We start from the raw sequence: 13942 nt of genomic DNA, 5'->3' as shown, positions 1-13942 counted from the left end.
GAAGTAAGCTAATGAGAAACACTTGTTGAAAATTTTAACCAGGAGTCTCAAGGCAACATCGGGAAGATTTTTAATAAGAATATTAAAAATTCCATCATTACCAGGAGCCTTCATGTTTTTAAGTTTCCTAATAATTGATTCAATTTCATCAAAATTCGTCTCAATAATGTCATCGTGTGATAACACTTGGGTTGAAATATGCTCATATTTCAGTGAGACTTCATTTTCAATAGGACTCACAACGTTCAAATTAAAATTGTGGACACTCTCAAACTGCTGAGCAAGTTCTTGAGCTTTTTCGCCATTTGTAAGAAGTATTTGATTTCCGTCCTTGAAAGCAGTAATTGGTTTCTGAGGTTTCTTAAGAACCTTAGAAAGTTTCCAGAAAGGTTTAGAATATGGTTTAATTTGTTCAACTTCTTTAGCGAAATTTTCATTTCGCAAAAGAGTAAATCTATGTTTAATTTCTTTTTGTAAATCCTTTGTTTTTCATAGCAGGATCACGAGAACGTTGACATTGTCGTCGACGAACATTCTTCAACCGAATGAGCAGTTGAAGATTGTCATCGATGATAGGAGAATTTAATTTAGTTTGAGCTTTAGGAACTGAAAGATTTCTAGCCACGATAACGTAATGGTTCAAATTATCAATTGCTGTGTCGATGTCCGCACAATTTTCTAAAATAGTTTTATGATCCACATGGTTTTCAATGTGAGATCTGTAATCCAACCAATTAGCTCTATGATCGTTGAATATAGAACTAATTGGATTAATTAAAGCTTCGTTGGAAAGTCTGAATGTTACAGGAAGATGATCTGAGTCAAAGTCAGCATGTGTAATCGGGTCACTACAAATGTGACTTTGATCTGTTAGAACCAGATCAATTTTAGACGGGTTTTTCATGGAAGAGAAACAAGTCAGATAACTGGGATTAAAAACTGTTAAGTAACCAGCAGACAGTTGATTATGAAGTATTTTATCATTACTGTTATTTCGCAATTCCACTGGACATGCTTAGCATTTAAGTCCCCTATTACGAAAAATTTCGGTCGATATCTTGTGAGTTTTTGCAAATCGCCTCTGAAGAAATTTAATTGTTCGCCGGTGCATTGGAATGGCAAATATGCTCCAGCGATGAAATAAATTCCATGAATGGTTTCAACTTCGATCCCCAAGCTTTCAATAACTTTAGTATTGAAAGAAGGTAAAATTCGATGTTTAATTTGCCGTTGGACAAAAATGGCAACTCCACTTTGAGAAAATTATAAAATTCATCTTCACTTGATTTGAAAGATCGAACATTTCAATTCAAAATATTCAAATAGTTATTTAACATCACTGTTACATTTTAAATTGTTTATAATATTATTTGCAAATTTCTATTTGAAATGCTTCAAAAAGTGATGAAGCCGAATTCATTCGGATGATCATTTGAAAAAGTTGATATTGTAGGTAAATCATTTTATTTTCAGTTATATCGCCTAAATCAACTTCATTGAAAGAAGCGAATGACATTGAAGGAATATTTGTAGGTAGACCATTAGAACTGCCATTAGAAGAAAATGATATGGCCGATCTACCTATTAATAAATTGTTATTGTTAGAAGATGAACTGCAAGGCGGTCCTGTGTTTTGATTTTTTACATTAGAAGAATTAAGTGGTAGATTTCTACCTGTTACACTAGCGTAACTGACATTAGAAGAAGATGATGACGAGGTCGATCTACCTGTCAATAAATTGTTTTCGTTAGGAGACGAATTGGCAGGCGTACCTGTTTTTTGTTTTAAATTCGAAGAAATAAGTGCCTTAGAAGAATTAGGCGTGGCATTTGTAACGGTTTTTTGATTTTCAGGTATGTTCTGTAAATTAAAGGTCGTTGATTTGACTTGTTGTCGAAGCGAACGAGCGTTTAAAATTTTTTCCCTGACAGGACATTTCAAATAATTGGATTTATGATTTCCATCGCTATTTGAACATGAAAATTTATCAGTGGTTTCATTCATTGGACAAACGACTTTCGAATGCAATTTACCACAATTCAAACACCGTATATCCATATGACAATTTTTGGTTCCATGACCGAAGCCTTGGCAACGACGACATTGCGTTAAGTTTGTAATACGATTATGCCGTTTATAATGTTCCCATTGAATTTGAATGTGGGAAATGAAACGTACTTTTTCTAAAGTTTTCAAATTATTCACATCAATTCGATTGAAGTGTATTAAGTAAAGTTCATGGGAAATTCCAGCGCGTGGTTTAGAAGTACCATTCGCTCTTTTTTCATAAGTATTACTTGGGAAGGGGCAAAACCAAGCAATTCTTCTAGTTCTTTTTTTAATTTCATCAGTACTTTGATCATTTGATAAACATTTCAAGACAGCCTTGAAGGGTCTGTCTAATTTTATATCATATGAATAAAATTTATAAAGTTTCTCGGACAAATATCGAATAAGACGTTCGTAATCTTCCAATCCATCAACCAAGACACGACATTCTCCTCTTCGTCCGATTTGAAATGAGACTTCTGAGATTGTTGTTTTTTCCCAGAACGACAAGCGTCCATTTTGGGAATTTTTGAAGAATTTTCTTCTATGCCGCTACAATCGGATTCAGGAAGAATCTCGTAAATATTGTTAGACGGCATAGGATCAGCGGAAGGGAATTCCGTCCGTTGTCATTTATTTTTACATTCAGATTCTATACGATCGTGAATGTTATTAGAAAAATGTTGAATAACGGATTGTGATTTATTCCGTATTGAATTATTTTTAGCCTTAGGCTTGTTGCCTTTCCGGTTAGACGGAGGCATTTTTGAAATTAATGAAATTTTAAATTAAATTAACTAGGCTAAATTGGTCTTCGATTAGACTCTTAGTTTAAAAAAGTCTTAATACAGTCTGATTTGTTCGAAGAATATTTCTTTGAATAGCTAGCCTTAAAAAGGCTGATTAATTTCTTAGTCACTCAAATATCACTCTTTGTATAGCCTTGAGAAAGGCTGACTAATTGTTAGTCTTTAAAAAGACTGTTAGTGATTCGGGTAGCCTTGAAAAAGACTGAAGCCTTGAATAAATGAAACTCTAGGTAGCCAGAAAAAATTTCCAGGAGCCAAGAGCTACACGCGTGCGGTGCGAACGACTGTTTTTTTAGTTGTATATGGTTATCTCACACTGTTGAAAATTGAATCATAAATTGCTGATTATTTTGCTGATAGCACGGAAAAAGAATTATATTGTTACGTTTAGTACAACTCGGGATATTCTGATTTAAGTTCTACCCATTCTTCTACAGGGGGAATTTTGAAAAGGCGCCCCATAGTAAAGTAAGACGTATTTACGTCAAGAACTGCAAGTTTTATATTACGGTACAATATTCCACTCAACGATCAGCGTAGCTTCGAAACGAATGAACAGAACCCCACACCAAACAACAAAAGGATGCTCATAACGGCCTGCTTGAGAAATGGACAGCTCTCATCCAGCAAATGTAGCACTCCGGCAAAACACATCAACCCATACGAGATGTACGCACTCCAAGGAACAATTACGATTTGCGATCCCTCTTTCAAAGGCATTAAAAACATTTCTAGAAAAGTTGCTTCTGCAACTTGTAGTTGTGCAGCTTCGTGTAATCCCCCTCCCCACCCTCCACACAACTACGGCTAATGACAAATGATCGCAGAACGGCTGACAGACAGGCAAGAGGTCTTACGTGGTTATGTGTCAATATGCCTTTGCAAATGGGCCTTTCTTTCCGAGCATTTTCATTTTCTTCGCTTTCGAGAGTGAGAGCTGCTCGACCGGCAGGCAGCCTGCAATCAGATCTATCTGTGCCCATGATGCAATACAAAAAGATCCCACAGTACACAAACACTCGAATGGCAGATATGGGTGTACGTGAAACGAATAAAATCCTTCCGACCGTAAACCCGCATGTACACCGGATGAGCACGGAGTGGGCTCGTACAGCCTTCGATAATGGTGTCGGTAATCATCGAGAAGAGCCCAGTCATAGAATCGGGACCAGTTCGTCCGAGGGTCTCATAATGGTGAATAGAAAAAGCCTTTGGCAATGTGCCCTACAGTTGGGTGCTGCTGCTGATGCACCTTTTTTTTCGGCACAACACAAAATCTGCCTATTCTAGCCGTGCCGAACCGAGCCGAGCCGTACGGTAGAGCAATAAGTCATTGTACTTAGGGCTTAAGTGTTTTCCGGCACTCATAAAAAGGGATAGCACGAACACAGGCCAGTATAGGCAGTCGGATTTATGCTTTGGATCTACAGTTCCTACCGCCTTTTATGAACCATCCCAACCATCCTCGAGCCAGCCTCGAGAATCGGAATCGGACGGGGTGGCCATCTTCGTTCGAATGTTTTTTTCCCCATCGGCTGAGGTACATACGAACAACCGGGGAGTCAACGAGTGCACGGAAAGAACATCATACGATGTGAGATATGGCACTGGGCCTTTGTTTATCAGCACCCACTGTTAAGTAATTCAATGAGTGGGTGGATCCGGCAGGAAGGACGGGTGAATTCGTTTTACTCGCCGAAGAATTCGACTGTCTTTGTTCGAGCATTCAAGACTTTGTACGTCTGTTGTGGCTGTAAACATTAAACTATAAAATTGATTATTTGTTGCCAGAATGATCAAAGCAAATTGTAGTTGATTGAAATCGAAATGAAAATGCATTTGTTTTGTTGGTATGGGTGTTTCTGCTTCGGTGAAGGGTTGCCTTTTGCTTGAATATTTCACATCCAGTAACTTACAGAAACCGAAACGCTACATATTCAACATACATGGAATTACTAGGAACATCGTCAATGGTTTTGCACAGTTCAAAACTGTCCTTCTAGACTTTCTCGACAGACCCGGAATTTGTGTTTCCTTTGATTGCATCTGTGCCTACACCGACCGAAAATCCAGCACCAGCACCAGACATTAAAACAACGAAATCAACACAAATCTGCTCTCTCTCAATCTCGAGGGCACCTTAAAACATCCAGGGAAAGTGAAAGACAGCACCGTAAGTGCCACTTTGCATACTTGAAAAGCAACCAGCCGTACACATCGGAATCATCCGAACTGTATGCCGTCTTCCGTCGTCGTCGTCGTCGTCGTCGTCCTATTGAAAAGCTGCTCTCGAAAGAAACGACCTGACGACCCGCGCAGATCAAGCGAAATGATTGTAGGCAAGAGAAAAAAGGGTGGATCTGGATCATCTTGTCTCCCGCTACCAGCAAACTCCGCGGTGTCTGTCTGGTTCTGTTACACGGACAACACAAAATGACATCTCGAAAGGGTCGTAAAAATTCGACGAAAAAAAAGGCATCAAAATAGAATTGAATAGCGCAATAGCTTTTGCTTTCATTGGATGGTTCGTTGGTTGGTTGGTTGGTTCGAGGAAAAGGACTGGGCTCGAAATGGCGAAGTAGCGAAGTGGCACGCGCTGCTGGAGATTTTTCCTTTTACATTCGAGTTCTGTTTTCAGCGATGGCAGAACGATTTCCACAGACACAGATTTGCTCGGACGACGGTTCGGATTGCGAGAGGCGGGGACCGGGAAACGGCTGAGATTAGCGAACGATATGGCAATGAATTTGCCCTTCCAAAACTGTGTGCTTCGGTTGTTCAGCGTTTGAAACGGTGCCGCCATCCGTTTCCGAGAGATCGGCCCTTTCCGGTTAGTTGACGTTTGCAAGTCAAGCGTGCCGTAAAATTTCAACGTAGTCGTGGTTCACTTCATTGGGGGCTCAAGCTTCGAGAAATTATTCATAATTTTTTATTTTGCTGAATTTCGATTAACATAACAGATAACTTTTTTTCCAGATAGAAATTTATCAATAATAAACTATCAATTTATTCGTTGAGCTATTTTTAGTCACCCTCATCATGCTCGTGCACTAATAATAGACTCTAAAAAAAACCCTGTTTTCTTTCTTCCCGTTATTTTCACTGAGGAGGATTCTCAAAACTGTTTACTGGACGCATTAGGTGCTAAAAGCAAATGTGTGTGTTTGACAAATAATTTCACTCAATTTTCTCGAAGATGGCTTAACCGATTTCCAAAAACTTGTGCTCCTATATAAGGTTCCTGAACGCCGTTTGGATCCGACTATCACTTGGAAAACCGACTTTTGAATGGAGCTTGTATGTGTGTATGTGACCAATAACGTTACTCAATTTTCTTAGAGATGACTGAACCGATTTTCACAAACAAGGTAATATCTGAAAATTTATGACAAAATGTCCACACAATTTTTCTGTAAATAAAAGATCTTAAAATTCTTTAAAAATTTCCCGAAAATCAAGGTCCGTCTTCCGGTTCTGGTATTACAGCGTTATTCCCTTCTCCATTGGAATCGCAATAACACTGTTTTAAACAATATTTCTTAGGCCAGAATAAAGCCTGAGTATGAACTGCTGAATCCAATGGGATGGGATCCTAAATGAGCGCAGTACTCCTAATAGTAATCTTAATCCTGTCGTTGTTCGAGATACGGAGAATTTACAAACATCCGGCATCTTGTATTGCGTTTAAACTTCAACAATTTGCATGCGAAGCTTAAAAGTTTGTGCCTTAACTAAATCGATCGCGTTGCAATTGCAAGCTGACTTTATTGATATGAGAGTACAAATTTCCTGACTACGCTATGTCGCATTCGACAAGTATCAAGCCTACTGTTTGATTTAGATATTCACTGCTCAGTTGTGGAAATGACACCTAAGCAAGAGTAGTGACCCGTCATAATTTTGCTTGTGCATCGCGTAAATCCATAATACTCACACGCAAAGTCGAAATTTATGAAAGTGACCAAATTTACTGTTCCTAATGTAATGAAAGTATATGTCGGTCATTTTTCGAAATCAGAAACTGGAACGAAAAAAATTTTTGAGAAAGAATTGAGTAGAAGTTGATCCAGTAGATTACACCGTGAGGTACCACATACCATACCACAGTCAAAACCACATAAAATGGAGGATGAAACCGAGGTAAATTAAATGACAATAAAAATAATACATAAAATAGTAGATTAGTTTTTGAAGCTATATACATTAAGAAATTTCTGGTGGCCTATCTGAGTCAACACCTGAGTAAAGGAAAGGTTCTAGGGAAATTATTTTTGTTGCGATTATAGAGGTTTTAACCTTAAGTTCATTTACCTCTTCGGGCTAGAAAAACTTGCTGACCCCATGTGCGGGATTGGGAATTGAACCAAGGCGGATTGCGCGAAAGGCATCGACTTACCCATCAAGCTATACCCTATACTAATATGGAAAAATGTTCCATTTTACGAAGCGTTTCACACGATATTGTGAGATGAGAAGCGTTACGTTAGATTAAAGAAGCTAGGAAGCGTTGCATACGATAATTACTAATCATATGCGTTATTTTGAAGGAATTATGAATGTTGAAAACCGGTATAAGGGTTAGATTCTTGCGGTAATCGAGTTACGATGCGTTACTTTTAAGAAAGTTATAGGTGTTACGAAGTGTTATATATGTCGTTCTTTTGTAAGTTATAGGTGTTACGATGCATTAGATACGTTAATTTTTTTTAAGTTATAGGCATTACGGAGCGTTACGAAGCATTACTTTTTTGTAAGTTATAGGCATTACGGAGCGTTACGAAGCATTACTTTTTTGTAAGTTACGAGCGTTACATGTGTTACTGTTTATAAGTTTTGGGTGTTACGAAGCGTTACATGCGTTACTTTTTAGGCGTTATAGACATTACGAAGCATAACAAGCGTTTCTCGTTTGTAAGTTACAAGCGCTACGATGCGTTATTTTTAGTAAGTTTTAGGCGTTACGAAGCGTTACCTTTCGTAATTGACAGGCGTCACGAAGCGTTAGTTTTTTTAAGTTACAAGATTTACGAATCGTGTCATGTGTTACTCTGGCGTTACGAAGCGTTACATGCGTTATATTTTTGTGAGTTGTAGGCGTTACCAGCGTTACTCTTTTGTGAATTAAAGGCGTTACGAAGTGTTACATCCGTTACTTATTTGTAAGGAGGCGTTATGAAGCATATTCGTTACTTTAAATAAGACTTTTCGAAGCATTACATATGTTACTGTTTTGTAAATTATAGGCGTTACAAATCGTTACATACGTAACTTTTGTTGTTAGTTGTAGGTGTTACAAATCGTTACATGTGTTACATTACTAAATGGTACAAATGTTACCAGGCGTTGCATCCGTTACTCTTTTGTAAGTTAAAAAGGAGTATAGGTGTTAAGTTATAGGTGTCGAAAAAGCGTTACAAGAGTTTTGGCATCCCAGTGTCATCATATTGAAGAGTCACTTATTTGCAAAATCTAATGGAAATGTCGAAATTATAAAATGATTAGAAATGATCCTACAACGACATGGATTACACTGATCACGATTAGCACGATGACATATCTTATCGAAACGAAAACTTGTATCTAATTTTGAAGGAGAATGAGCTTAAATATTATTCAAGTGAATTAATTGTTCTATTCTAACCATGAAGGAATCATTAGTTCTTTTCTTGATATGAAGAGTATTCAGTAAATTGAAATGTTATTTCACATTCAGAAACAGAAACGAAAAAAAAAGTTTGAGAAATATTATGAGGAAGTAGGTCCTACGAAGCAGCAGAACAGAGTCAATAACACATGGATCAATAAGTCCCGATACTAACAATGGAAACAACATTTTTTTTGGAAATTTTTTTTTTATTCATCAACATAATCACCTTTTTTTACAATTTTTCAATACCATGTTAATAAAAAAATTTATCTTTCGCTTCAAAATAGAGATGGGCAAAACAGTTCATTTCAAAGAACCGTTCAGTGATGCAGAGTTCTGTTGAAAGAACTAGTTCTCCAGAGCCGTTCGTTCGTTCTATTCATAGTTTGTTAGTTCGTTCAAAGACTAAACGAGAACTTACTTTTGTAAGCTCAAGCGAGCAAAAAAAAAAGGTCCCTCGAAGTAGAACTGAGGTTTCGTGATGAAAATTTCTTATTAGTATCGTTTTTGAAAAAAGCGGACCAAAAAACAAAAAAAAAGATCCCACGACTTTGAACTGAAGAACTACCGTTATCGAAAAAAGAACTATAGCTCGTTCATTCTTTCAAAAGAACTAGTTCTTTTGAACCATTCGGGAACGAATTGCCCATCTCTACTTCAAAATAAGCTTCAGTTTCAGCGATGACCTCCTCATTTGAGCCAAATCTTTTTCCCTGGAGCATTTTTTTAATATCAGCAAAGAACCAGTAGTCACTGGGGGCTAAATCTGGCGAGTATGGGGGGTGGGGAAGCAGATCAAAGCTCAATTCGTTCAATTTCGCCATTGTTTTCATCGCCTTTGTGCAGGGTGCATTGCAGCAATCACGGCACCCACTTGGAAAAAACCCTTTTCATGCTCAATTTTTCATGAAGGATAGTAAATACACTTCCATATTATATCTGTGTCATCTCAGCATTCTCACGGAGCTTCACTTTACGATCTTTCATTATAATTTTTGCCACTTCACTCACACTTTCCGGTGTAACGGCTTCCACAGGTCTACCCGAGCGTTCCGCGTCATTTGTGTCGGTACGACCACGTTTAAACTCGGCGAACCACCGACAAATCATTGCTTTTGATGGACAAGAGTCCGGATAACATTCTTCAATCCATTGTTTCGCTTGCACGGTGTTTTTACCCATTAAAAAACAATGTTTTATCAAAACACGAAACTCGGTTTTTTCCATTTTTTAAACAAACTACGAAACGTCTTCACTCCAACCTCGATAACTCAGCTGTTTCTGGTCGGATCGACTTAAAACTTTGACCCGTTTCAAGCAAAGGTTAGTACTCTAGAAAGACGTGGTTACTGGTTTACTACGAGCGCCATCTCTGCTTTAGTCTCGGGACTTATTGATCCATGTGTTACACAAGTCTTGTGGATTGTTGTGCTATATATATATATATATATATATATATATATATATATATATATATATATATATATATATATATATATATATATATATATATATATATATATATATATATATATATATATATATATATATATATATATATATATATATATATATATATATATATAGAAGGTCTTAGACACGTGGTACAGAAATAACATGACAGTAAACGTAAAGAAATGTAAAACCTTCCCTTGAGCACAGTCACAAATTTTATTTGGATGAAATTTAAAGTGTCTGTTAAAAACACCGGTAAAAGACACACCGAGAATTAGGTACATAAGTAATATTCAGTAACATTTTTTTTCATCTGAAGGCCCCTCCCGAAACGAAATCCTGGGTAGGGGCCTGATTAACCATAAGCATTGCTATTTCACATGAACAACATTGAAAGAACCAGTGACTCACATACATGGAAAAACGTTATACAGTCCGTCATCATCAACATTCAAACCCTGACTAAAATCCAGTGAATTTTCATTTTACATACACCCAAACCTCCGTTTACGTGTACATTTTTTACGTTACCTCTTTTTACGTAACTCTTTTTACGAACAAAATCCCAAATAACGTAATTTTTTTTACGAACCTACTTCGTGAAAAGAGATTTTGCATACAAGAAAAATCATTTCCGGTTCATTTACATTCCAAGGATATTACTACAATATGGGTATTTTCGTAGCGGATTTGATGAGTAAATGTCGCAAAACGATGTTTGAAATTCTTCTGAATTCCAAGATGGCGACTACCGGTATATTGGCGTTCCGCAAAACCCCTTACAATATACCTCAAAACCCTAAACGGTTTGATGAGCAGATGTCGGAAACGATGTTTGAGGTGGTTCTCAATTTTGGTTTAGTTCCTTATATGTAGAATTTCGCTTTATTCTGGGCACTTGTCCAGCAGTTTCAACAGTCTTGATAATCTGATTTGACTGGTTTTTAGTATTTTTTTACTAAATCCGGCTATAATTTAGATCTGCCGCAGATATTATACCATTGCTTCAAAAATGAAAACCGTACCGAAAATATGCATATTGTGAAGGTATTCGAGCAATTCGAGTAGTATCGACACATATTGTAATGGTAAAGGAAAATCAATAAACCATCTTGGACGTCGTTTTCCAACATGTACTCATCAAACCCGTTCCGAAAACATCCATCTTCCAGGGTTCTTACGGTCGCGCGGATTTCGCGGTTTTCGCGGATTTCGCGATTTTCGCGGATTTGGCGCGGTTTCTGCTAAGATTTTGATGCTATGGCGCGGATTTTGCGCGAATTTCAAAAAAACATCATTCAACAAAATTCATTGCAAATTCTTGAGACTTGTGAGTTTTATGAAACCCTAAAAAATTAAAGATGGGCGAACGTTTCAGCAATTGGTCGAGATGGCCGAATTTTCCCTTCATAAAACTAAAATTTACTAGAAGACGTTTCTATCCAATGTTTTCCTCAGTGGACAAAATTTCGATTTTATGCTTTTCGATCTCGAGTGATACAAGTTGCTATTTCAACATTTTGCACTCAAGGATATTGATGTCAGATGGAAGATATCGTCTCAGTGACAATACATTCAATAATGCGAAGAACTTAATAAATAGAATGTGATTCTTCAATAATATGGTAACAAATTTTGTGTATGATAAAAATCGAATTCTTGAAGCAAAATTTACACGACATGCTTACGAAGCGAAGTCTGACAATAAAAGAAATGAATAAGTTCTGGGATTCCATTCGTGGTGATAAGAAAGTGTTCTAATAGTTTGTTGGTTCCACCATCCAACATTTTCAATTGTTCTTTGCGTTCTGAAAATTTTCCTGAAATATGGAAGAAATCATATGTGAACAAGGACATAGTATCCAACTACCGTGGAATTGTTGCTTTGTGCGCTGTATCGAAGCTGTTTCAAATTATAGTTCTGGATTTTATAACACATAGTTGCTCTGACTACATATCAGAGACTCAGCTTGGATCCATACCAAAGCTTTCAACTTCCCCCGCTGCGTTCGACGAAGTAAATCATCACATAACGGTCTCCAAGTTAAGTAGACTGCGATCAAATGGATCATTTTTTAATTGGCTTCGATAATATCTAACTGGTAATGAAATGATCGTGAAAAAAGGGGCCTGTACAACCTCACCAAGTGCTGTTACATCTGGAGGTTCTCAAGGAAGTCGCCTTGGACCGTTCATAATTTTATTGTATCTCAACGATCTAAATTTTTCGATCAAGTGTATGAAACTATCGTTCGCTGATGACTTTCGTATTTCATATTTCAAAATGGTTTAAATGCCACTAAATGCTCCGTCGTCTCTTTTTGTAGCAAAAAGTCTGTATTCAAGTTCGACTATAATATGCCACAAACTGTTCTCGAACGCGCATCGTCTGTTAGGGACCTGGGTGTTCTGGAAACCAAGTTAAATTTTAAAGAGCACATAGAGCTTTCAATTGTTACAATTTGATATTCGACGTCATAGTTTTCCTATTTTTTTCTTCGGATTCCCTATGTTAGAACTAATTATGGATATAACGAACTCATTGCTAGCATGTTCCGCATATTTAACAAATGTTTCAATTCTTTCGACTTTTATTTATCCCGTAATGTTATCAAGAAATCGTTTCTTATGTTACTGTCTCATTAGATGTAGTTACTATAGAAGCACTAGATTTAAGCAAATGTATCATTTGGATGATTTTGATCTATTGATGCAAAAGATGAGGAGTTTTTATGCCTGCTGGAGAACAAGTTTGACAGAAACTAATTCCAGTGGGCTTTTCCCTGATCCAAATAAAAGAATAAAAGATGATTTCCTCCTCAGACATTCAGAGTGAAATCTGACAACAGAAGAAGGCGCTATTATAATTGAAACTGATTTTAAAAAGAGTGAAACTGATCATCCTGATGTGGTCTACCTAAAAAATATTCTTACCAAAAAGGAAATGTTTGCCGAGCAAAAAGATGTCGAAGCAAAAAAAAATACCTTCGATGAAATCTGTTTCACTTCTTTCAAAATCACAAGTGTAAGCATTTTTATTTTTACTGTAACATTTTCCGTACATCAGAGAGTATTAATTAAGGATCAAGAATAAACCATGTTAACTTGTGTGTTACGTACAATTTATTCAGTACGTATTTTATAGATTAATACATGCAGTGCAACGAGTTTATTAAAGTGACTTGCAGGATTGAGTTTCAAACAATCTTTTTTAACAATAATTTATTCTCAAATGAATGTTAAGCCTGACATTTTGTATGATATATCAGTTTTGAACAATTTTTCACCAACGTTTGATGGAAAATTGCTTACATTTTATGAATATAGATTTTAATTCCCTAATTAAAAAAAGTTAGCAACACTGCTTCAAATCATTTGTATTAGATTGCGCTACACAAAATAAGCAAAACTAAATATTTTCTGTTACTGGGTGTTGTTTTCCGGAAAAAATAAATAGTTTTTCGACAACATGCCATTTCCATTGCCTCTCGTATGTTAAATTAAAGGTTCCTATTTTACGGGTTTACTTATAGAAGCTACGGAAAAAAATTCTGCAAGAGGAAATCCATATAGGAATGTGTTTGTTGCTAATCAAATGTGTCAGTGGAAGTAAGCTGAAACTGAGATAATTTTTCTCGAGCAGTTTTAACGAAGACCGAACACTTTTCTTGAATTACAATTTTAAGCAGAATGAACTGATTGGTTTATTTTTCAACCATATGGAAGATTTATTGATTAAAATCAGTAAAAGAATCGCCGGAATTAGTTTTTACGCACATATTGTTGACATTGCTCATACGCTTGCAAAAAGTCTTGCTCCTTAACTAAGGGTATCGAAAAAGATGAAGAATACAAATGAAATCGTTTTCATTGGTTTCCTCGAAGTGACGTGCTGTATGAGGACTTATTTATTGTGTTCATATGACAAACTCATGCAGATTTTCAAATTATATTTAAGTGAATTTTCAAGTACTGCGTAAA

At 36.6% G+C, this 13942-nt stretch overlaps 1 protein-coding gene and 1 pseudogene across 20 annotated transcripts in view; one reads left to right on the top strand and one right to left on the bottom strand.

Moving 5' to 3' along the window:
* Nucleotides 1–13942, top strand: part of LOC131438815 (glucose transporter type 1) — a 611808-nt gene that overhangs the window by 264936 nt on the left and 332930 nt on the right. The window lies entirely within an intron of this gene.
* The window catches only part of LOC131434230 (uncharacterized), a 53207-nt pseudogene continuing 43567 nt past the window's right edge, over nt 4303–13942 (bottom strand).

This window comes from Malaya genurostris, chromosome 3, assembly GCF_030247185.1.
Source record: "Malaya genurostris strain Urasoe2022 chromosome 3, Malgen_1.1, whole genome shotgun sequence".
Lineage (NCBI taxonomy): Eukaryota > Metazoa > Arthropoda > Insecta > Diptera > Culicidae > Malaya > Malaya genurostris.
This window is presented reverse-complemented; position numbering and strand designations above follow the sequence as displayed.